The following is a 23094-nucleotide window of genomic DNA, read 5'->3' as shown; positions in this document are numbered from 1 at the left end:
AGATATTATTTTCAAGGAAATGTGCAGTAAAATCTACATGTATGTATTAAATTATTATAAATAACTAAGTATTAAATGTATAACATGTAGATAATATTTAGTTAGTAGTTGAAACATTCAATATTCCAAACGTTTACTAGGGATGGGTTGAAAGAAACTTGTAGAGCCAGGCGCCATCGATGGCTAGCTGGAGGTGAGCCGTCCTAGATCGATGTGCACCATGATTACTATGCAGCCCTTGTAGGTTGTCGTCTCTCTTTTCGCCCCTCCAGTCACACCAACTCAATTCCTGATGAGTCCTCTCTCTTCCTTTTCTATCTATCTCATTGTGCCCTTATCTTCTTACTACTCGGTTGTCTTTTTCCCCGAACACCTAAGACAAATTAATGCCCCTTTGTCCGTAAACAAAGTCTAACACCCTGTTTTCTCAACATCTAACACACTCTCTCACTACCTCACTAACAAACTTATTTCTCCTCCTTCTACCTACTTCTTTTTCTTTTTCTTCTTCTTCTTCATACATTCCTTCTTAGTCCAGTCTTTGTCATTTAATCCATATCCTGCTGAAGGTTCTTCCGCTAAAAGAAGATTTATTTATTTATAAACATAACTAGAGATGTAAGTGGTTACTTTATGTAAATAAAGAAGAAGATGATTTAGAACAACGCATGTAACAGACAGACAGTAAATCTGAAAACATTGTGACTTTCATTTTTCATTTAAAGTACTCTCAGTAGTCAGCCATAGGCATTTTTTTAGAGAGAGATTGCCATGTTTGTAAACTGTGAAGGTTCTTGGAATTTGATTAGCACAAAAAACAATGAACATTATTCAGCCCTTACTTTATCCATTGCAGTTCTTAAAAATAGAATGAACGCATTTTAAACAGCATTAAGAATATTTGTGATTAATATGGAATTAGGTACTTTCTGTTGGTTAGCAATAAGACAAAAAAAATAAATAAATAAGAAAGGAAATAATAAAGGGAAGAGAAGAAACGGTAGTTGTTTATAGAGGGAGCCAGTCGTGCTAGAATTTAAAACTAGAAGCTTTAAATCACTTAAGACTTTACCCGAGCTTGTCTTATTGGATTTTTACTAGAGGATTTTTAGGATTAGAGATAAAGATGAGAACAAAGGGTGATAGAATGTGGAGGGGCTAAGAAAAAGAGATAATTACTTATCTTTTTTCTCTCTTGCCTTCTTGTCTGCTTTATTTTATTTTTCTTTCTTTTTCCGTACTTCCTTCATTAACATTTTCACATCATCCTTGGAAAACTAGATGCAGTAGTTACTGTTTTACAATTTTATCTTTCTCCTTCTGCTGCAAGGTAAATCGAAATTGAATATTTACTAAAATGAAATTACCTGTAGATGTGCGTGGTAATTGATGACATAGAAAAATCACTAGGAAGCCAGAGGCTTTGATACCGCAGCATCCTGGTTTGGCAAAGCAAGTTTTTAATAAATAAAATGTTTTACATTTATTCTTTAATGAAATTAAAAATAAGAAGCATTAGCTTCCGCAATAAGTGAATAATCTGATAATAAAAACGTGACCATTATCTAGTAGTGAATCTTTAAAAGTGTTATTTATTTGTGGCCAACGCCGCCTCTACTCCTCCTCCCCTCGAATGAGATTTTAAGGAAGTTTCAGTGATGAGAGGTGATAAATGGGTTATTGACTATCTAAGGGAAAAGTAAGTCTTTAACGAATGGAATGTAAGAATTATAACTGACAGAAAATATAATCGGGTGTGTCTCTACATTAAGGAGAAATTGGGTCACACAGTTACTTCCCTGGTTTAATGTTTGGATAACGAATAGTAGCTTACAACAAAGACATAAAAAATGAAAGTCCCCAAAATGCAAGAAGAACGGAGTAACCTTGTGCTGCTATCTATAGATGTAAAAGAGTAAATAGCTTTGATTTTAGAGTTTCTAAACCTTTCTTCTACTACAGCGAATCCCAATCTTTTTTCATTAGTGTACTCCTTTACCTGATTGTTTCCTTAGTGTGTACCCCTAACATATATATATAGTTAGGGGTATAATATATAATATTTAAATAAAAAAAATAAATAATCGTATTCTTGATTTTACTTATTGTAACTTTAAATTAACAGCAAAACAATCTGAATATAATGTGTCTTGTAAAGAACATATACATACGATATGTTCCTATTAAAAAAATCATTTATGAATAGGTGAACATTTCAAACCAATAACTATTGCAGGGGTCGTAAATTGAAACAGCAAAGCGTTAATAAAGGAGAAGTAAATTATATGCGGGCCATGTGTAATATTTGTCAAAACTAAAGCAACATTTTTTTGCAATTTTTACATTTTCCGCCATAATAACTTTTTGTTTAAGGACCCCTAAACAATCTTTCGCGTACCCCAGGTTGGGAACCGCTGTTCTACTAAATGACAGTGTTGGAAGTTGCGAGAGGATTGTGTTGGGCCTAATGAAGTGAAGAGAACAAATTCAATAACACTGTCCAGAGAACGCCCCGACATCACAGGGTAAGTGGACTAAGGGGAGAAAATTATAGTTTGGCTCAAAATTTGGTTAAGAAACTGACAAAACAAAAGTGGTAATTTGTATTTATCAATACTTGATTTTGATTTTTCTTAAGTTATACTCTGTATTTTTTCGAAAAATACAGAGTATAAATATTATTTAACAATTATTTTTAACGCTAAATTAATTGATAAAGGAAATGCCAATCAATTTAGTATTACCTAACATCTGACCTGTGTACGGATGTAAAGGCCATCTGAAAAAAAACATACATATTTATAAATTAAAAAAAACTGCATATACTTAATTAATATTAAATCCAAAAGTTTAACATTATCAAACTTATCTCTAAATGGAAATAGTTAATTACTTCAAGCTCAAACTACATATATTCATTTTTTTAAAATGAATATATGTAGTTTGGTGATATTAAATATGATAAATTCTGGTGCTTTAGATTATGGACTGGTAGAAAGTATCCATCCTCTCCAATAGCTAAGCACCTCACCACTAACCAATAATATACTTGATGTCTTTGATTATGAAATCCATGCAATTGAACAAAATGCATAGTTTTATTTTCTAAAAGAAAAAGAATTCTGACCTAACTAAATATTTTAAACATCACAACTTGACCAAGTAAATCTGAGCTTGGATACTTAAAGCGTTTGCCATTTCCTTAATTACGAGTGCTGTGTTTAAATTCGCACAAAGGAATCTGAGTGGAGTGCAAGCTACTAGCGCAATCAGAGCGTGCTGAAGGCAGAGGTAAGACCGCCACATAGCTGACAACCTAATGCAATCCCAGTTTTGAGTTCCCACTCTGCCCTTCATCACAGCATCATTCTCTGCCCTCCTTCCCACCATCATCACACCATCACACTCTTAATTTAATTAAAATTAACTCTAGCTCTTTTGTGCGAGTCGTTTGTCGGCGGTAGGAGAAAACTCGGCAGCAGATTGCTGCTTTCTCCTCTTCCCCCTTGCCCCTTCCAACACTTCTCACTTAATTCCTAACTCACTCTTTCCTCTGACCTCTGCTTTTTCTAACTAAAAGCGCAACTTTTACATAAAGAAGTACATTTTCTTGATTAGTGATGAAAGTAATTGAACATACATTAGGAAATCAATAAAAGAAATATTAAGAAGAATATAATTAATAGAATTGAAATGAAATTAAGATTTTATACAAAGATCAAAGGTCGTATAATTTAAAACATAAATTACATAACAACACACAAATTTGTGGAGCACACAGACGCTGGAAATTCAAGCGGCGGCACATCTTACTAACGCGATGTTTGAACACAACGATCTAACTTTTGTTAGAATACAATAAGGAAAATACGAACAAAAGTAATAAGAAAATACCAAAAAAAAAATTAAAGAGAATTAATTATTTATCCTAGAACTATAGAAAATTATATCTAGGGGACAGTTTTTAGAAATATTTAGTATTTTCTGAATTTTCAATGAAGTAAAAAAAAATGTTGCATTAATAATTATTATAATAATTATTATAATAATTATAATTAGAACAGTAACACCTGTACTTCAGTTCTACTGTCTTCCGGGAGATGAATAAGACTTAAAAGTTGAAAAGAGAGTCAAAATAAACTGTTATTAGTCGGAGATGAAACCTGATCGTATAAATGTAGTGAGTATTCGTTCTATAGAGTAAGCTGGATATCTAATAGGTGGTCATAGTTCAGACTAACTCCCGGATATCGAGATCCATTCATAACCGGTTTACTTCACACCCTCTAAGTTGGATTCTGGTCTTCTGGCTTTTATGGTTAGTCAGCCATTCTTCATTTAAGTACGAGTAATATAAGGTTCTCTTTTTGCTTACTCAATCTTTGATCTTTCAAAACTTTTTTTTTTTTGGATCAGAATATTTTGAATAATTAGGCAACGTATAAATTTCACAATGATATTCACAGGGCGGATAAGAAATGAATCCAAATTCACTGCCCTTTTAAAAGATCTATTGTGGCTTCTCTCTCCTCTGAAGGACGGCTTACAATATTCTAAGTTTCTTATGTTTTAGGATTTAAGGATTTGTCAAATGAGGAGAATAAAATTCTCGGAGTTGGAAGAATTGGAGTAAGTACAACGGAATTACGAGAGAACTACTTTTTAGAGTTTCTACGATTTCATAAACAGAAGCCAAAAAGTATTATTTAAACAATATTTAAAGTAACACTATTAGTCGGAGGCTAAAACGGTCGTTTTATACATCCCGTATACCATGTATATAACATCGTATCACTTTAGTTTGAACTTTTTTTCAAAGAACGGTTATTTTACTGGTGTTTTGTGAAAACTTTGACGTTCAACTATAGCATGGTATTTTACAGCAAACGAGAATAATATTGAACCATTTTTTTTTCAGTAAAAATTCCATGTTCAAATAAAAGAGGAAGTCGTGTAATTAATCACACCGTGGTTTTAAATTTTAAATTTATATTAACATAAAAGGGAATAAATGTTAAGTAGAGTAAGTGAAAAAAGAAGGAAAACATCGTGTTAGTAGAGTGATTGCTCTCCCATAAAGTGAGACTCGGGTACTTGCAAGAGCACCATGCTAGCGCATATATTTATGTTATGGGGACACAGCTTATACTCGGGCTATCGGTATAGACCAGCCACTCGGCTATACGATTCCCCCTGGTATGGGAGTTATTGCAACCACTCTAGGGATCGGCTACTCATTCTTATGACCCTTTAATACAACTTCAACAATGTCACGCCACACAGTTTTATCTTATGTTCTCAAAGCTTTACTTAAACGTTTATATTTTTCTTATTTTTATACTATATGAATGGTTCAATATTAGCTTATGTATAATAATATGTTTGTAAGGGAGTGGAGGGTTTTAATGATTTAATAATAATGTATCTAATAATGGAGAGATTATTTAAATTAATTGTTTTAACATTGTTGCTGATCGCCTCCAAAATGGTATTTTACGTGGAAACGATGTATCTGTGTATTGCTAAATAAGAAAGATGAGGTAGAAGTGGTTAATTATTTTCTTTTTAGAGAGATTTCAGATAAACTTGTTGATCAATTGTGCTAAAAAATGATGGTAGCCATATGACACTTTGGGATCTACTGCTATATTTATGGAAATGTAGAATGTCTAGGCTGAATATGTAGCCGACAGTCTCGGAAGTGAAGAAGCCCTGTGATGCATTCCATTCTCTGATAGGAAATTTTATATATTTACTTTAATTTAATTGAAATAATTGGAGATTTTCATGTACTAATTGTTGATTTGTAGGTATATTTAGAGAAATATTTAAAAACAAATAAATTCCTAGCCGACATTTATAACATTTATATTCCCAGGCCGTAGGTTATACAGAAACAAAAGATTCAATTTACTCTATTGTTCCTTAGCATAATATAAGGGCTAGAATTCTAGGGCCAGCCAAACCACATTTTAGTTATTGTTAGTGTGGGCCGCGTAGAGATCAAAATTGTGCCATTGCAAAAGCCAGCAAAGCTGCCTGAATGTTAGTTAATAATAGATCCGATAGGGGGGACTAAGTCTGTGCAGTGCTACTCTGCAAAAAGACCCTGAATCCAAGCTACAGCTACAAAACTAAGTAAAGATTTTTGTAAGGGAATAAGTAATTCCTCCTACATCATGTTAAAGTCATTAAAATTGACAATAACTATATTATTCAATTGAACTAAATTACTATTAAATAATAATTCCATCTTCACTCTCTTTACATTACATTACTTAGAACCTGGCAAGTATAGGATCAGTGAGGAAGACGAAGTACAAGGTAAAATGTCTCCAAGCTTCCACAATAAGCTATCAGGACAAACGCGATTAAATGTAGTCGTCACTTCTAGGAAAAGCCTGTGCAGACTTGCTATCGCTCAAGAGATCTAATGATTTAACTTCTACAACGCGATGCTATGTACCAAGTACTTGTTCTGAACTGTTATTAAGAAGAAGTAGGAAGGCTGTTTTCTGGTAACCTTTTTTTTTTTTTTTTTTGTAATTTATTTGTTATTCACAATCTACAATAGAATAAAATGCAATCAGTGAATATGATGAAAGTAGACTTTATGGCTGGATCAGCTTGAGGAGAGAAGCTGCCCTCCGGCAACACTCTCGCTGGAGTTCCTTACATTACTGGAGCTGGTCACGAGGCCAACAGCGTTTCAAGGAGGACGATCTGGAATCGTTGTGGAGGCAAGATTTTGAATAAGAGGATTGGTACAGAATGGAAGAGAGTCAAAGAATTTTCTATATTTAGATTTGGATTCGTCAGTTACGTATGAGATTTTGAGATCGTTATGGAGGGTGGAGTTAGAGACATAAAATGGAGAATTCGTAATCTGACGGAGAATTTTTGATTGGAAGGACTGTATTTTTTGTGAATTAGAAAGTTTGGCTGAACCCCACAGTTCGAGTCCATAAGTCCAGATCGGTTTGAGTACGCTGTTGTATATTAGTCGTTTATGTTCCAGTGGTAGTTTGGATTGTCTGCCAATTAGTCGCAGTAGTAATTTGTTTCGTCGGTTGAGTTCAAGTCTTTTCAGTTTAGTGTGCGGATTCCACGTTAGTCTTTTGTCGATGTACATCCCAAGGTAGCGAACTAAATTAGCAGAAGGAAGAGGAATGGAGTTGAAACTTACAGAGGGACAAGAATTACGACGCAGAGTAAAAGTTATCTGTTCGCACTTTTGAGGATTGAATTTGACTCTCCACTTTTTGGCCCAGGGTTCTAGTTTGTGTAGATGTGTCTGTAGATGAGAGGAAGCGGTAATGGCGTCTGAGTTAGAAGAGAGAATAGCAGTATCGTCAGCGTAAGTGCAGAGCAGTGTGTTTGAGTCAGTTGGTAGGTCAGATGTGTACACAGTATAGAGGAGCGGTCCAAGAATACTACCTTGAGGTACACCAGCCCGTGCCAGAGAGTAGTCGGAAGAGGCTTCTGGTAACCTAAATACAGTAAAGTAATTGGTTTAATTATTACTGCATACAACATTTTTATTATATGAGCTTATGGCGAACTTGCTAAAGAAAGTTTGCTGTTATCCCTTAAATCATAGCAGAAGTTTTTTTTTTGTTCTAGGAATCCTGATGATTTTTTTTTAAATCCAGGATAATAAATTTAGAAGGTAATAAAAGGTGGTAGCAAAGTCTCCAGACTGCTGGTGAATTATAGAAGTGTGTTTATTTCTGCATCAGAAGTTGGGGAGTCATTGTTTGCATAAATTAAATTATTAGCGAATTAGACTCTAAATCAGAAAAGTAGACTTTCCCTGTTAATAAAATCAAAATAATGGAATTTATTTTTAGCGAAATATCAAACTGAAATCTCTTCAAGTTTTAATACTGATAGCTTCTTATTTATAAGTTGCAGATTTCATTTAACATTTTGTACGCGGTAAGTAAATATGAGGAAAAATTTTCATGTTCAAGTAAATAGTAAACATTTTAAGCCCTGCTTTCTCTTTATTTCCCAGGAAGACTGGGATGAAAGTAAAGGTATTTAATAACAAAAGTTACAATAGGATAGTTTGCTAGCTGGCGTAGTTATATTGCTGTTAAAGTTCATATCTTGTTTGAATAACTTCTCAATGCGTACATTTACATTCAAGCTCGCTTCTCTTCAAGGTAAAAATATATCCCTTTTTTTTTATATTTCAACAGCACTTGATCCCAGCAATATCGTACACTTAACTGATACAGTTAAACAATGAAGTAAAGTGCACAATTTGCTAGCATTTTTCATATTGATTGCCAATTTTATGCAGTTTTATTTTTTCATCTATTTTCTTATATTGCTATTGTTACTTTCTTATATAGATATTCTTTATTTTTCTTGTTCTCCTTCTTTAACAATTCACATTCTGCAAATACAGGTTAAGGAAGAAATGTTCCACTTCGCTTCCACATGTTATATTCTTGTCCTGTACCACCTTTTAGTTTTTGAAAAGAGGTTTATTCTTCCTTAGTCTATTTAATGGTCCATATTGATCTCCCCTTATCAGATATATGGTCTCTGTTTGGGACAAAAAAGTAATTCATAATGAATTCCATTTCAATTAATCTCCAACTTATTTTTATTTTTATTTTTTTATTTTATTTTAGGCCTTAAAACATCTTATTCAAATCCAACTAAACTCGGGCAGCAGTTTTCCTTTCTTATTGAGTTTATTTTATTTTTTTTCTATTATATAAGAATATATTTATTGTATTAATTTGACTAAACTTTATTTATTATTTTACAATTCATTTTAGATCAAATTGGTACTCTCCATAAAAATAAAGTTTTAACAAGGATTGACAAAAAGAAGTTCTCTTCGCGGAAATTGTTCCTTTCACTTCTGTTATTTGATGGTGTGTACAAGTGTTTTCTGGGATTAGCACTTAGCGGAGTTAAGTTTATAGTTCTGGGCTGCAAGCTCCTGGGAGGAAGTCAAACATTCTGCTTCTGGTGAAGACTTGCACTCGGCACTGTAGCAAGTCCTGGTGCAGAAACCTTCCATCACTTTGCCTCGTACTAGTTCATCCCACATAGCCAAGCCAGTAACTGATACAGAGTCTTGAGCCGCATCATGTTGAGTGACGGTAACTCAGTCTGGTCTTATACTTCCTCCATGGTAGCCCAGAAAATATCTCTACAGAGTGTTAACACTATAGGAAAGCACCTGTGGATATAAAGAAAACAACAGTTATTCATTTTAGTCAGAATATTGCAAAATCAATTGGTAGGAAAGATAGCACATTGTAATGAATCTTTTAAAAAATGAAGTCCGGTAGTTTTGTCTAAATAGGTTCATGCAACGTTTTTTTTCTTATAATGAGTTTTCTAAAAGTTACCAAATTTTGCATTCGTTATTGATCTCCCTGAATAAATTAGAGGCGCTAATGATTTTAAATGTCTTTGCACCAGTATACAATTGTTTTAATCATTTTAATTAATTATCAATGTATTATAATTGCGAACATTGCTAAAAAAGGCAGAACACTTCAACAAAACATAGAAAAGTAAAAGGTTTACTCTACAAAGTTCTTAAAATAAATGAACAAACGTTACTAATTTCTGAAATAAAACAATAATTACTTTTCTTTACAATAAATAAACCAGAATAAATTTAGAATATTATTGAATTTCTAAAATGAATAAATGGTCTGGAATGTTTTGGAATTTATGTGCTAACTAGAAAATTTCTTCACGATTAAAAAAAAAAAAATAAAATAGGACAAAAAGAAAGTAAATTAGAATATAAAAGTTGGATAGTAGATAAAGGGGGCGTGGTAAATGTAGGATTTGTTATTGCAAAACGCCCTTCTCATGGAGAAGCAGAGCTGTAGCAGTGGCTTGGGTTTACAGAAAGAGAAACCACCAGCAGAAGGCACTTTCCACTGTTACATATTCAGAGACATGAGCCACTTCCAGATCCAATTGTATAAATTCTGATTTGTACATTGTTCCAATGTTTAGCTAATTCAATTGGAATTAATTTAGTGTTCCTACAAAAGTACATTGAGAAATAATAAGGCTGTCTGAATTAATAGCAATGGTTTAAATTTAATTTGTAACTGCTCTGCTTTTGGGAACTTAACTGTTCTTTTAGGAGCAGTTTAGTTCTTGCCTGAATATTGCTTTATTTTTCGATGCATTTTATTTAACAATTCATCTAAAAAGTAAATATCTGAGGACAATATTTTTCTCTTTCATTAAAGGTAAATCATAAGTTTGTAAAGGACAAAAAATGTTAACTCATAGTTGAATTCAGCTTAGATCTTACTTCCTTTCAAATTTTTTATCAACCAATTTTCATGCTCCAAAAGAAATTTTGTTTGAAAAATTATTAACCATAAATTCTAAAGATCAGGTAAATGCTATATATAATAATTGTAAACAGTCGCTTAGAATAAGAAGTTTTGTTTCCTTTTGTTTATGTTGATTTCTCTGCTCTGCTCCTGAATATATTATTTTGAACTTTATATTTTAATTGCAAGAATGTCGTTTTGGTTCTCTTATTTCAAGATATAATTATTTTTATAAGAAGTTTTATTACTCTTATTTTATTTTTTACTTTTGTATCTCTTATTTTATTTTTTTTTTATATTTTGTCTTTAATATTTTTATAATTACTTCTGTACTTTTATGGCCGATTCTCTTGCTCAAAAGCGTATGTAAGCTTAATAGCAATAAATAAATAAATAGTTGAAATAGTGTCCTAAGTAGTGCAAACTTTTTTCTTTTTGAAGTTTGGTAGTACCAGAAAGTCTAGATATCTAAGTAAAGAGCTTAGCGTTACTACCACTACTTCCAATTGGTATGTAGACAGAACGGACACTTTCCGTCTGAAACAGAACGAATGAAGGCGCTTGAATGCTTTTCTATTAGCTACAAATCACTAGTTTTTATTCCCAATTTTACCTTTGATGTAACGGTACTATTAGATGTACTCTGAAATCACTCTCAAGGATCTACTGATGCTCGCTTTGATTACTATAATGTGATTCTTAGTAAAAGTCCACAATGTGTGTTGATGGGCTATTCCCAAGGTTAGCCTCAGAAATCCACTTTATGAGATGGAGATGAGAATTCCTCATATGCACGAGTTTGCCAAGCACTGATGTTTGCAGCTATAAGCTTTCTAAGTAAGTGATCACCTGTTTTTTCTCAGCCAAGGCTTAACATCTAATTACCAAACAGACTTTGTGGTCAGGGGTGGAAGTCATACTTTACTACTCACATTTTACCAATAAAGTGGCAACCTGCTTAACCCGAACAAGGTATCTCCCACTTACTAGTCCCGACTCTTATCTACAGCATCAATTCTGTCCTCTACAAACTTCTTCTTCTCTTTAGAATATTTCCTCAAATTTTGGCACTGTTTACATTGTGTGAGCATTTTTGCCATTTTGTTTTTGCAACTTTTCTAGGAAATAACTAATTTTCTTCGTTTCATTGTAGTAAAAAGACATCTTGAATAAGGCGGACGCCTGAAACCAAAAGTTCAAGCTAACCAGATCTCTAATGTTAATTCGCTTTTTTGGACAGAAATGCACTGCCGCCTTAATCGCTTATTGCGATTAAATCTTTTTACGGAGGATGGAACTGTTAAATCATTTAGTTCTGTTTTTAATGTTTTTTTTTTTTTTGGTAACGCATTTCTCGTGATGCATATTTCTATGATGTCACGGCTATAGCATCACGGAAAAAGAAGTCTATAAAAAATTAAGTAGTTTGAAGGGCACTATGGAAATAAGAGAAAAGTAACCATAATGAAGTAACTTCAAGAGTTGATCAACATTTCTTTGTATGTTGCCAGGCTGGACTCTAAACGGAATGTCGATTCCACACAATATTAGAATGAATTTCCAACCACGCTTATACTTACATGAATAAGTTTGGACTAGCATTAAAACTAACTTAATAAAGACAGATTATTATAATAACTATCTACGCAACTAATGCAATTTAATAATAAGAGAATATTGCCAAACGATTTAACTATACCGTTCGTCTCGTTAAGACCTTCATGGAGTACTAGGATAAATTGTGTCCCATAGGTCCTTTCATTTAAAAGCACTAGAGGAAGATAACGCTACAGTCACTCTTCTAGGCCTTGTAAATACCTCTTTTCCAATTTATACATTCTATGTATTTATTTCCGCTTTTCCTGCAACAAAAAAGAGTTTTTTGCTTTAGTTGAGCTTGGAGTGAAAAACAAATATTAGGCAGGAATTGGCCCATGTTTATTGATGTTAGAAGACAGCCAGCCAGTATTGGTAAGACGGTGTGTGTTATATTGCTTACTGTCAGTTCGTTACACAAGATGGCGATGTAATCTGTTGAGAAACGGACCGCGTTGTGTATATGTGGGTGAGTGATTGACAAGCTACTCTTGTATTCACGATGTCCTCTCTATAGAACTAGTATTATTGTCTTCTTGGCAACCTCTGGTACCACCTGTACAAAAGATAGAAGAGCCCGCAGCTATAGAAAATAGTATAGATAGTGCGTTTCTCATCGCTCACCAAGTACGCCTTCACTCTCATACCGACTCTTCACCAAGTCGATCTGCTTTCTAGGTAGAAACTAGGCCTCCTTCTACACTACTAACCTCTCGCGTTTACCAGACAAATGACTACATTCTTTTTCAAAGTCTTTTCTCCCTTTTCTCAAGATAGGTGTGGTAGAACTGTGTTCTTTTATTTTTCCTTCTCCAGAGACGCACTCCTTCAAGGGAAGGGAATTTGTCACCCTTAAAAGTAGTTCAAGGGTACTTAATAGTAAATAATAAATAAGTTCAACAAAACGACCTCGGCGATTATAAAGAAAAAACAACTGCGTTCACTATTATCAGTCACTATCAGAATTCTAAAACTACTTGTTTTTAATTCTAAAAACTTGTTATTAAAATCGGTAATTAAATTGACTTCCACTTAAAAATATAGAGATAAATAAATTTTCCCAAAATAATTTTTACAGATGGTGAAAAAGCAAAAAGACAAGCCTGACCGCGTTACTTCAGTAAACTTGTTGCAGCAATTTAATACTTAGTCGGTCATAGATCCGCTGAAACAATTATAGGAAATCTTAAGATATTTCAAATAGAAGTGACAAGTTTAGTGGACAGAGAGCTGCCCAGTTTTATTCAAAATCGAAAACTCTTGTCTGTCTACCAATAAAATTCCCTTTTAAATAATTTATTTTATCAATGTAAGTCCTGATACAGCAGAAGGTTTTAAAGTGGCAAGTAGAAGATAGAAATGGTGATTTTATTCTTCGAAAGATGTTTGCTTTCTTTTTCTTATCGGTTGCGAATTTTCATTCTTTTTTACAGATTTATTCATCAAATTCATGTAGAAATTCGCCTTCTATTTATAAACTGAATAATATTTTAGTATTGCTTGCCGAAGAAAGTTAATAAAGAATGTCAAATACTATCTGCAAGCTATACTCGTACTTTACCATCAAGGAAGGACTGGTAGAGTGTACTATGCAAGATGCTAGAAAGAGGGAACATTCGGAATATGTAGAAAAAATAAAAAGTTTTGCTGTCTAAGACATAACCTAAGTGGAAAGTTCTTGTGAATAACCTAGACTCCAGAAAAGTAATACGATCTTAGAAGAATCTAAGAACTAATTTAATATTCCCGTAAATATGCCAACATTAGATTCGAGTTTCTGGCTAAAATATTTTTTATTTAGTAGTTTACAATCAATATGATAGTGGCATAACTATAGAATGGGCTTTTTGTTGTATTTACAATCACAACGATGGATTATTTCTTGAAAGTGGTAACTGACTAGATAATTCTAATAAACAAACGGCTTGTTACTACAAAATTCTTGGGAATAATAAAGTAACCGATTATATTAATATAAATCTGGTGCATATTAAAGGCAAGCCAGTAAAGTACTTGTAAGAAAGTACAGTTATTAACAACCTGCAGTAAATCCGAGCGCCTCCCTTGCACAGAAGCTTAAGAAAAGCTGTTTTGGACAAATTTCTTTTCAGTTGATTTCGTTCCTACTACCCGGTTCTTGTTCCTCTACGTTCAGGGTTTAGTAATGACGTAGTGGAGAAGGGGTTTTTCCAACTCCTACAGTTCTAACCCTGGTCTGTAAGAACGTTGCTGTTTCATTAGCTGCTCGATCCATCAACTTCCCTTTTTGCGGCAATATAAATCTACAAATTATTTGTTTCGCCACTTTAATAAGCTGCGCTAGTGTGAGGTATGGGCGCTTAGAGTTGCTAATTTACATTTTGCCAAGTGTAGAAGGAAGGCATGTCTAGGTGGCAGTTACAGCGGTAAGTTGGTCTTATAGAGTTAGAATATGGTCGTAATTTTGAGGACTTTGGTTGTTGTTATTGCACGCTGAAAACAAAAATAATTTATTGCCTCACTTATCGATTAAATAACACTTACGTTTCTTACATGGTTGTACGTCGGTAAAAATATTTTAATTAACATAGTATTATGAACTATCAATTTTTATAACTTAATCAGAGAAAGAAATTTTTCTCCATTTTATTTCGCATGACTTTTTAAAAGATATTTTTGGGATTTTAATCAAGCTGAAATTCGGCGGCTTGGATACACTAACATAAGACATATATGAACTGTTCTTTACATGGCTTTACGTGCTCAATGCTAAGATAAAATTAAATCTTTTTTAAAGCCTTCAATCTTTTCATATCTAATTTAAGTGTACTCTTTAGCAGAACTTGAGAACATTAACAATATCATGTTTCTCGGGTCTTAAGAACAAAGGCACTACGATCAAATCACCTTCCTTCTACTAATTATTCGCCTGCTGAACTACGATTTAAATTGAGCCAAGATTCACCCAGAGTGTAATAAGAGATAATATAAGGATTCAATGCTGATTCAAAAAAGTTAACTAATGCCTTTGTTTTCAGGCTTACTTTACGTCCAACTACTGATCAGGTGCCGTGGTCAGAGGTGAATAACAATCTTTCTTTCTTAAATTTCCCATTTAATACATTAAATGAAAGGCAAGACCGGAAATCAAACCCAATGTCACTGTAAATGTAAGTTAATCTTAGCTTAATGTAAGAATGTAAGAAGTTAATGTAAGAATCTTAGCTTTTCTATCTTTTAAGTTAGATCAAAGCAACATCTGTTCTTATTAGTGTAACTTTGTTCCAGAGTGTATACTCCTTCCTATACTTCAAGTCATTTCCTTACATGGACAACATATTTCATCCCACAAAGACTATTTTGATTTCACTCTGATCTTGATACATTCTTCAGAAGAAAAGAATTACTATCTAGTAGAAATTAGGACTGAATATGAAAGCTGTGTTAAAAGAAAGCTGATGACAGACACTCCAAGCAATGTTACGATATTTAATATCTGCAGAATAATTTTAACTTTTCACATTGCTCGCAGTGCTTTGCGGAAGTGAAATAGTCTTAGAAATTTGATATAAGCTCCTATTTACCTTATTTTCATTCAATGATCAACATGGCATGACGAAGGAAGCTAAACGGATACAGTTCACTAATGATTCTGCCGGAAGAAAGACTAATGTTTCTGACTTCTGAATGCCGGACTGTTGTAGATCACCTCCACCCGAAACGGCCCAAATGGTGAATTAAACCTGCAAAGCTACGTTAGGTAAAATCCCCTTATATCCAGCTAGAAGCGGAAAGTCATCTTCAACCTCCACAAACAATACAGTCAATACTTGTGTTATTCTGGCAACCATGTTTTTAAATTAAGTTTTAATTTGGTACTTTTCTTTCTACTAAAGTTTTTAATTCATTTATTTTTATTTAATTCATCCATTTTATATTAACCAGTTTTCAATTAGTTATGTAAACAGTCAAAATTGATGGTATAAATAAAATATTGGAGTAGCGTTAATCAAATAATATAAAAATTTACTATTTTAATTTGTATTGGAAAAAAAGTAAGAATTGAATTGAATTGAAGGTGAACTGTAAAAAGAGTGAGCAGCTCCATTGTAAGGGGAAGGTTTAGTGTTGAGAATCGGAGGTTGGGATGGGTTTGCAGAATGGAACTTCAGTCTGCTTCTCCCTGGGGATGTTCCGTGACGGGATTCAGCTGGTCCAGAAAGAGAACACATTCCTTGCTTAAATCTACTTCACAGTAGTGTACTTTAGTGGAACCCTTTGGAATTCGCCCTCTCGATTTATTTACACCCATCTTCTTTAGCCGTTTCCTAATCGCCATAATCACTTAATGGATGTTTACACGCTTCCCAACCTTTAACTCACCCTTTAGCATTCTTCTTTTCTTGTTCTTTCTTTCTCTTCCCAACTTTTAGTTCCATCATTTCTTAACCGTCGTTCCATCATTCTTTTCTTTCCATAAAAAGAACGAGTTGAACAATTTACACTTCCTGGTTCACTTATTAATCAGCATTATTCATTTTTCCCCAAATTTATACCTTCATTTGATTATTTTTTATTTAACGGAAATTAAGTATGGCAAGGAGTTTACTTGCAATCTTAGAGTTTCAGTTTACACTTTATCTTAACGCATTAGTTACAATTATGCAGGAAATTCGTTTCCATCTATCCTGAGGTGGAAAAAGCGGGAATAAATAATGTGTAAACTAATTATTTTGCAGTAATCGTTTTCGTAAAGTATTTTGGGAACCGATAATTACACTTGTTTCTTCTTAAAGATATAAATAAAAATCGAATCAGATTAAAAGAGTGTGAATTACATCTATTACTTCTATCAGTCCTCAGGGGTGTTCTCTGATAATTAACTCTGCTAAACGTATGAGTAACGGTAGCGCTCAATGTTGTAATATCTTCCTAAAGAGAGGATAACTGTTTTGAAGGTCATGGTATTATGAGGTCCTTTGCCTTATTTTGGAAGAACGAGTCGCAAATCAATTTTAAATGTTTCTTACATTTACCAGAAGAAAGATTGCTGTGTTGAAAATATATTAAATTTTTGTACCTTTGCCTTCAACAAGGTCATGGAATATTCTTGGATATTGAAAGAGCTTCCTTTCATTAAGGATGTTTTTGTTGTGGGTGCCAGGACATACGGGAATTTCGGATCAATAAATATTTTGAACCTGCCATTTTAAACATGTAATTCGAGTTTTTATTTTAATTTTTCGAAAAGTTGTTCCTTTTGACATAATCTTTAGGAACATTATACATAGAACGAATTGTATTTCAAAAGATATCACTCAGAAGAAGCAAATTTACAGGATAGAAATTAATTGAATGCTAGAAATTGAGTATAAACATAATGTAATCAATAATGGTTTTGTTATTGTTTCATTAAGAGGAGATGGTTACATGTTCTCACCGAGTTGGCACTTTACTCAATATCAAGTGATATTTCAGCAAAAACTGATGAAGACAATAGAAATCTCCTTTCTGTAGAAGTATGAACTTGCATTAGTAAGGACGGTGTGCAAGAACTACCGATGCTTGTTATTCAATCGTCTACCGCGCGATGATCAACTAACAATATTTACATTAAGGAAATAGGGAGCTGGTTATTTTTTTGTGTGTACTTTTGGGTCTAGGGTAGAAGGGAAATTAGTTATGGAGCTTTGCCTTTCAGGAGTGAATAAGTTGACACCAAATTTTGGAGCAAACAAATTTGTTTTACCACTTGTATGTTGTTAATATGTGCATCAGTTTGGCTTTTTCGGACATCCACAAGTAAATTGCAGCTCACCAAATTTCACATTTTTCTCAACCAACTACATTGCTTGCACAGTATACGCGGGATTTGCCAAAATAGGCAATTGAAACCACTACTTTTTTCGCCATAAAAAGTCAACCCATAAGGAATTTAATCTGCAAGAAAAGATGTATATCTATCTTCAGGACAGCAATTGGCTATTATTACAAGTAGGGCAACATTCATCGCATTAGAATTGAGGACTATCCGCATTGAACATTGTGCAAACTAGAAAATAAGAGAACTACAAAGAATAGCAGACGAATGAATTGCCTCAAGCGACCGTTTTAAGTGCCGCACGCCGAATTAACTATGGATAATGCTGGCGAAGGATTAACATAAACATTTTTGAAACGTTCGTGAATGTAAAAAACTGAATAAATAATAGATCTTTAAAGAAGCCAAGTCTTAAAACGGAAATAAATTAGAATGTAAACAATGAGATAATTGTTATAGAAACTTACTCAACTCACTATGCTTATACGGTATTTAAACATCTGTTAAGTCAACTGGCAAATCTGTTTTAAGCTCATTTACATGTTTAAACATGTCGATAAGACAGTATAGAATCTTATAACCTAAAAAAAAGTGCTTCTTTAGATAGTGTTTTTTCTATTCCTCCAGAATTATGTCCTTAACATTATGGTAATTTATCTGTCCATCACAGAGTTACATCATTAGCGCTTAACAATTCTTAAATTCAATGCAACTTCATTAAAATTCTATGGAGTGGGATATTGTTGACTAATATTTACTTCTCGTTCTTATCCTCGCTTAACCAATAAAAGATTAGGGATGGTCGACAATTACCTGTCTTTAGGGAAGAGATTAGTGGATTAATACATTGGTCAGTGCACTGGTTATCCACGCAGAAGTCCTGGGTTTCAAAGAAGCTGCAATTATTTGATTTTGGATGCGCTTCTAAGAAGACTCCATCAGCTTCCTGTCCGGTATTGTGGCCATGTGTCAAAGCAGCACATTGTAATTGAGACCAGCTCCAATGACCTTAGAAGTTGAACTAAAAAAAACAATGAAGAAGAAAAAATGCGTTTTTCTCCCTTTTCCTTTCTTAGGAGTTTTAAGGAATAGCTTCTGAACTAAAGCAATTCTTAGTTTCTTGTGGTGATTCACTAAAAGTCAGGGATAGATAATGGAATGTAGTCATCTGAACATATAAAGACTGTCGGCAAGGTAATGCCTAGCGATTTGCTACGCCCAAGCATTTGCAAATATCTACTTCTACGCGTATTATGTGATTGTTAGAAAGAGTCAGCGTAAATTATTCTTGATTTTAGGCAGTGATTCCAGCAGAAATTCCAAGAACCATGAAGAAAATGGCAGGCAGATTACAGTAATGGTAATGAAGGGAGATTCTATAAAAATATGGCAGATCAGTTACCTAGACAACCATGGTTTAAGGGAACTGTCACTAATAAATGGATTTTTACGACAATAGGCAGGCTGAGAGCGAACCACGCGGTGTGTGCTTAGTATCTTCACAGGATCAACAAAAGGTCCTCTCCTCTTTGCGAAGATTGCAATGAGGAGGAGGATTTCAAACATATAATAATGAAATGTCCACGTTATATAGTAGAAAGGAAACGAATGTTTGACGACTTATACAGGTATTTAGATGCACCATTTCGCTACGAAGACATAATATTCTCCACCAACATCTATGTGCTTAAATCTGTAGCAGAGCTAGCAAAGAAATATGAATATATTTAAAAGTTATAGCCGATTAGAATGAATGCAAGAAAATGATTAGAGAAGGATAACGTGATTTTAATTTCGGTTAAGCTATAAGAATGGCAGAAATATAGAGTACTGATCCATCCATTAGTTGTAGTTTATGTAAATAGTTGTATTTAGTAGAGGGATGAATGAGTGAAGCGAATGTATTTATAAGTAAGAATGGAGAGTGAGTGATATTCTAGTGATGTGCACCTAGACGATGCTGGCTGTATGGCGGAAGCCAATGCCAAAGAAAAAGGCAAAAAAACCATGAAGAAATGGCTACTCCACTTTTCTCTAATTCATTTTAATTATGGTTTTAAGAGGGATTGTTTAGATGAATACGACATTTTAAAAAAACTATCAGTATTGGTTGCTCGTATAGTGTTTGTTACTTTTTTTAGTAAAGTTCTGTATAATTAAAGTGGTTAAAAGTTTCGTAGGATATTCTAGCGAGTGAGCATGTAGCGACAGTTATTGTGAGGCAGCGCCATCTTGTTAATCTGGTCTAAATATGAATTATAAAGCTATATTTTAATAAATAAATAAATATATACATACATATTTCAAGGCAGTAAATGTGTATTTCGGATCGCAGTAGAGGGAAGTAATCCCCGTCAGTTAGGAATAAGGGCGAAGAGTAAATCACATGGACATCCCATGTTTGTCTCTTCTGCCGCCTCCGCCATTCTTCTCCAGCACTACCTCTCTCGCCGTCCTGCAATGACTGAACATGAATAATACTGGAGTGTGGCTGGAGCGAAATCTCTCCTCCTGCAACAGTCCATTATTTCTCATTCTATACCCCATCTAATGTAATATATACGTCCATTCTGTTCCGTAATTCCTTTTTATATTGTCATCGAATTCATATTCCCTGTCCGTTTAGTGGAAGATGACTACAACTTGTGTCGTACAATTTTATACTTGACTTATTTGGTAGCCTTTTTATTTGTTAAAACTGGTAGAAAACTACACCTTATTTTCAAATAATTTTCTTTCTGAATTATTTTCCTATTTTTAAATTTCAGTCCTTCGCTTGCTATTCACCTAATGTTTTATAATTTTTCTCTTAATAAATTTCTAATGAAATCTAAATTTTAATGTTTTCATTTAAACTGAACTTTATTAAACAATTTCAATTAAAAATAATATTCTTGTTTAAACAGTCATTTGAGTTGCTCTTTCTTTAATTTGCGAAGTTCTAAACTACTTCATTTTCTTTTTCAACTTCGAATTTTTGCTCAATATTAAGATGAAACTTGGGTCCACTACTGTACACCAGAGACGAAACAGCAGTCAAAGCAGTGGAAACATGCTGAGTCACCACCACCAAAGAAAGCAAAGGCAGTACGTTCGGCCGGAAAGGTCATGGCCTCAGTTTTCTGGGATGCAAAAGGCATTCTGCTGATAGATTATCTTCCTACTGGCCAAACAATTACGGGGCAATACTATGCAAACCTCCTAGACCAACTACAGGAAAAGATACGCGAAAAAAGGCCCGGTTTAGATTAGATTAGATTCTATCGGGGGAATTGGCTATTCAGCCTTCACCACCGTGACACCCCAAGGATTTATTGTTGAGAAAAGCGATGGCTGTTAGACTCGGGGCCAATCATCCTCCTTCATTCAGAACTACGCAGTGTAATTAGGTTATTGCCAGAAGATTCCTTAAGAATACTACTTCATAGTCACAAGTAATTTAGAGTTCCAGTCCATGAGGTAAATTCATTAATATGAATCCATATGTTAGCTCAATTTTTCTCTGTTCTCCTGAAAATTATAACTGCATCTCTTGGAACTCGGAGACAACTGTAAGCATAGAATTCAAATTTAATTTTTTATTAATACCAGCAGAGAAATGTTCGCTTCCATTTTGAAACTTTTATGGATTTTTATTTTTATCGTTAGGAATATGGATGAGGTAGTGGCATTTAAAGGATGTGCGAATGGACTAGCTAGAGATGGTGGATGTCGCTCTGAGGCTAAGAGTATACGTATATAAACAGGAAGGAGAGAGTGTTGTCTCTTTATAGCTACTTTTCTAAGTGACGTCACAACACAACATCTCAACATGACTTCCTCTGTATTGTTCCAGAGGTAAAACACTCTTTATTATTCTCCATCTTATGACATGGTATTTTTGATAAAATAGATATGATGTACATCGCAAAATGGTATTTTTATTTGATTTATTACTTTTGTGGAAAAAAAGCGATCATTTTTATGATAAATATATTAATGTTACTATCACAAGGAATATTATTGAGATTTACTATTCACTCTAAGCATAATTTTGAATGAAAGTATGATTTTTTTAAGTAGCACAATTGATTACTTATGACCTTTATTGATCTTTGAGATTTTGCTCCTATCTGCTGGTAGAAATAGAACACGAGCTAAGTAAAATCTTTTCACAGAGATGTCTTTGCTTTTTCCAAGATCTTAGATTTAGACAGTGATGTAGGTCCTACTGGACGTGGCTAGTCTCTGAAGAAATTCACTTGGGTTCGGTACATCCTGATCGCAACAACCCCATTTTGATCTCACCCATAGATAGGTAAATACTAAACCAAACAGCTGAGAGAAGTTGTGAAGGGCGTAATTGTGTTAATGAACATCTATAAATACTCAGAGGAATTTTGCCAACTATCGATTCAAATCCTAATCAATCAAGATGAATCCTATTTAAGATGATTGCAATGACCAAACAAATGATTGACAGGTATGAGACATGATTATGATAGAATATTTAATTTGCTTTCGCTTTTTGGTTGCTTCTTAATTTCTGCAAGTTTAGTTTAGTTTCATCGGCCAAAGAAGCAAGTAGTAGTTTCCGAGAGAACGCATCGAATAGAATTTGGCTAAACATGCTTTATGCTGAACGTGCGAACTGGTTTCCGGTATCTATAAGAGTATAGAAACTTTTAGAAAAAAAATATACATACAGATATATATATTTACAGTAGAATCTACCTCGCATCGGCTAGAAATGTGATGATATGCCACTCATCTCACCAATATCAAATAGTAAAAATAGTTCTACGTTTGGGTAATGGAAAAGTGTTTAAATTTTATAAATCACTTATGTATGATGTGAGTCCTAAAATGTTCTATAGGCATAATTGGGTCCCTGAAATTAGATACTTAGTACCGGATGGTTATATACAGCATCCAAAATGTAGTGAACATCTCTGCATCCATCTAATAATAAATATATATGTTAAAACACATCTGTCTTTTTTTCAAATCGCCAGGAATGATATTCTCCGACTGTTTTCCTTTTAGATAGTTCTGGATTGTACACAACCCAGAAAACTTTACATTTAAATTGATTCTTAAGAAGAACAATAGAATATGTTAAATTTAGAATAAAATCACCTCTGAGAAAATTTTAACCAATTTTTATTAAGTAGGAGTAATCCAAGATATATAATTAATAAAAGTTTTCATTTTATGATGCACGAAGTGAAAGATTTTTCATCCATATGTTTTAGTAATAATATTCTTTTTTTCCTTTTTCTTTTTTTAGATGCAGACATGTATAGGATAGCTGCTATGTTACTATCGTTCACTAAGTGAACACGAGTTATGTGATATTGTAGTGATAGTGCTGCTCTTTCCGCT

The sequence above is a fragment of the Rhodnius prolixus genome, unplaced genomic scaffold (genome assembly GCF_049639745.1).
Source record: "Rhodnius prolixus isolate KJV_2025 unplaced genomic scaffold, Rpr scaffold_4, whole genome shotgun sequence".
Classification (NCBI taxonomy): domain Eukaryota; kingdom Metazoa; phylum Arthropoda; class Insecta; order Hemiptera; family Reduviidae; genus Rhodnius; species Rhodnius prolixus.
This window is presented reverse-complemented; position numbering follows the sequence as displayed.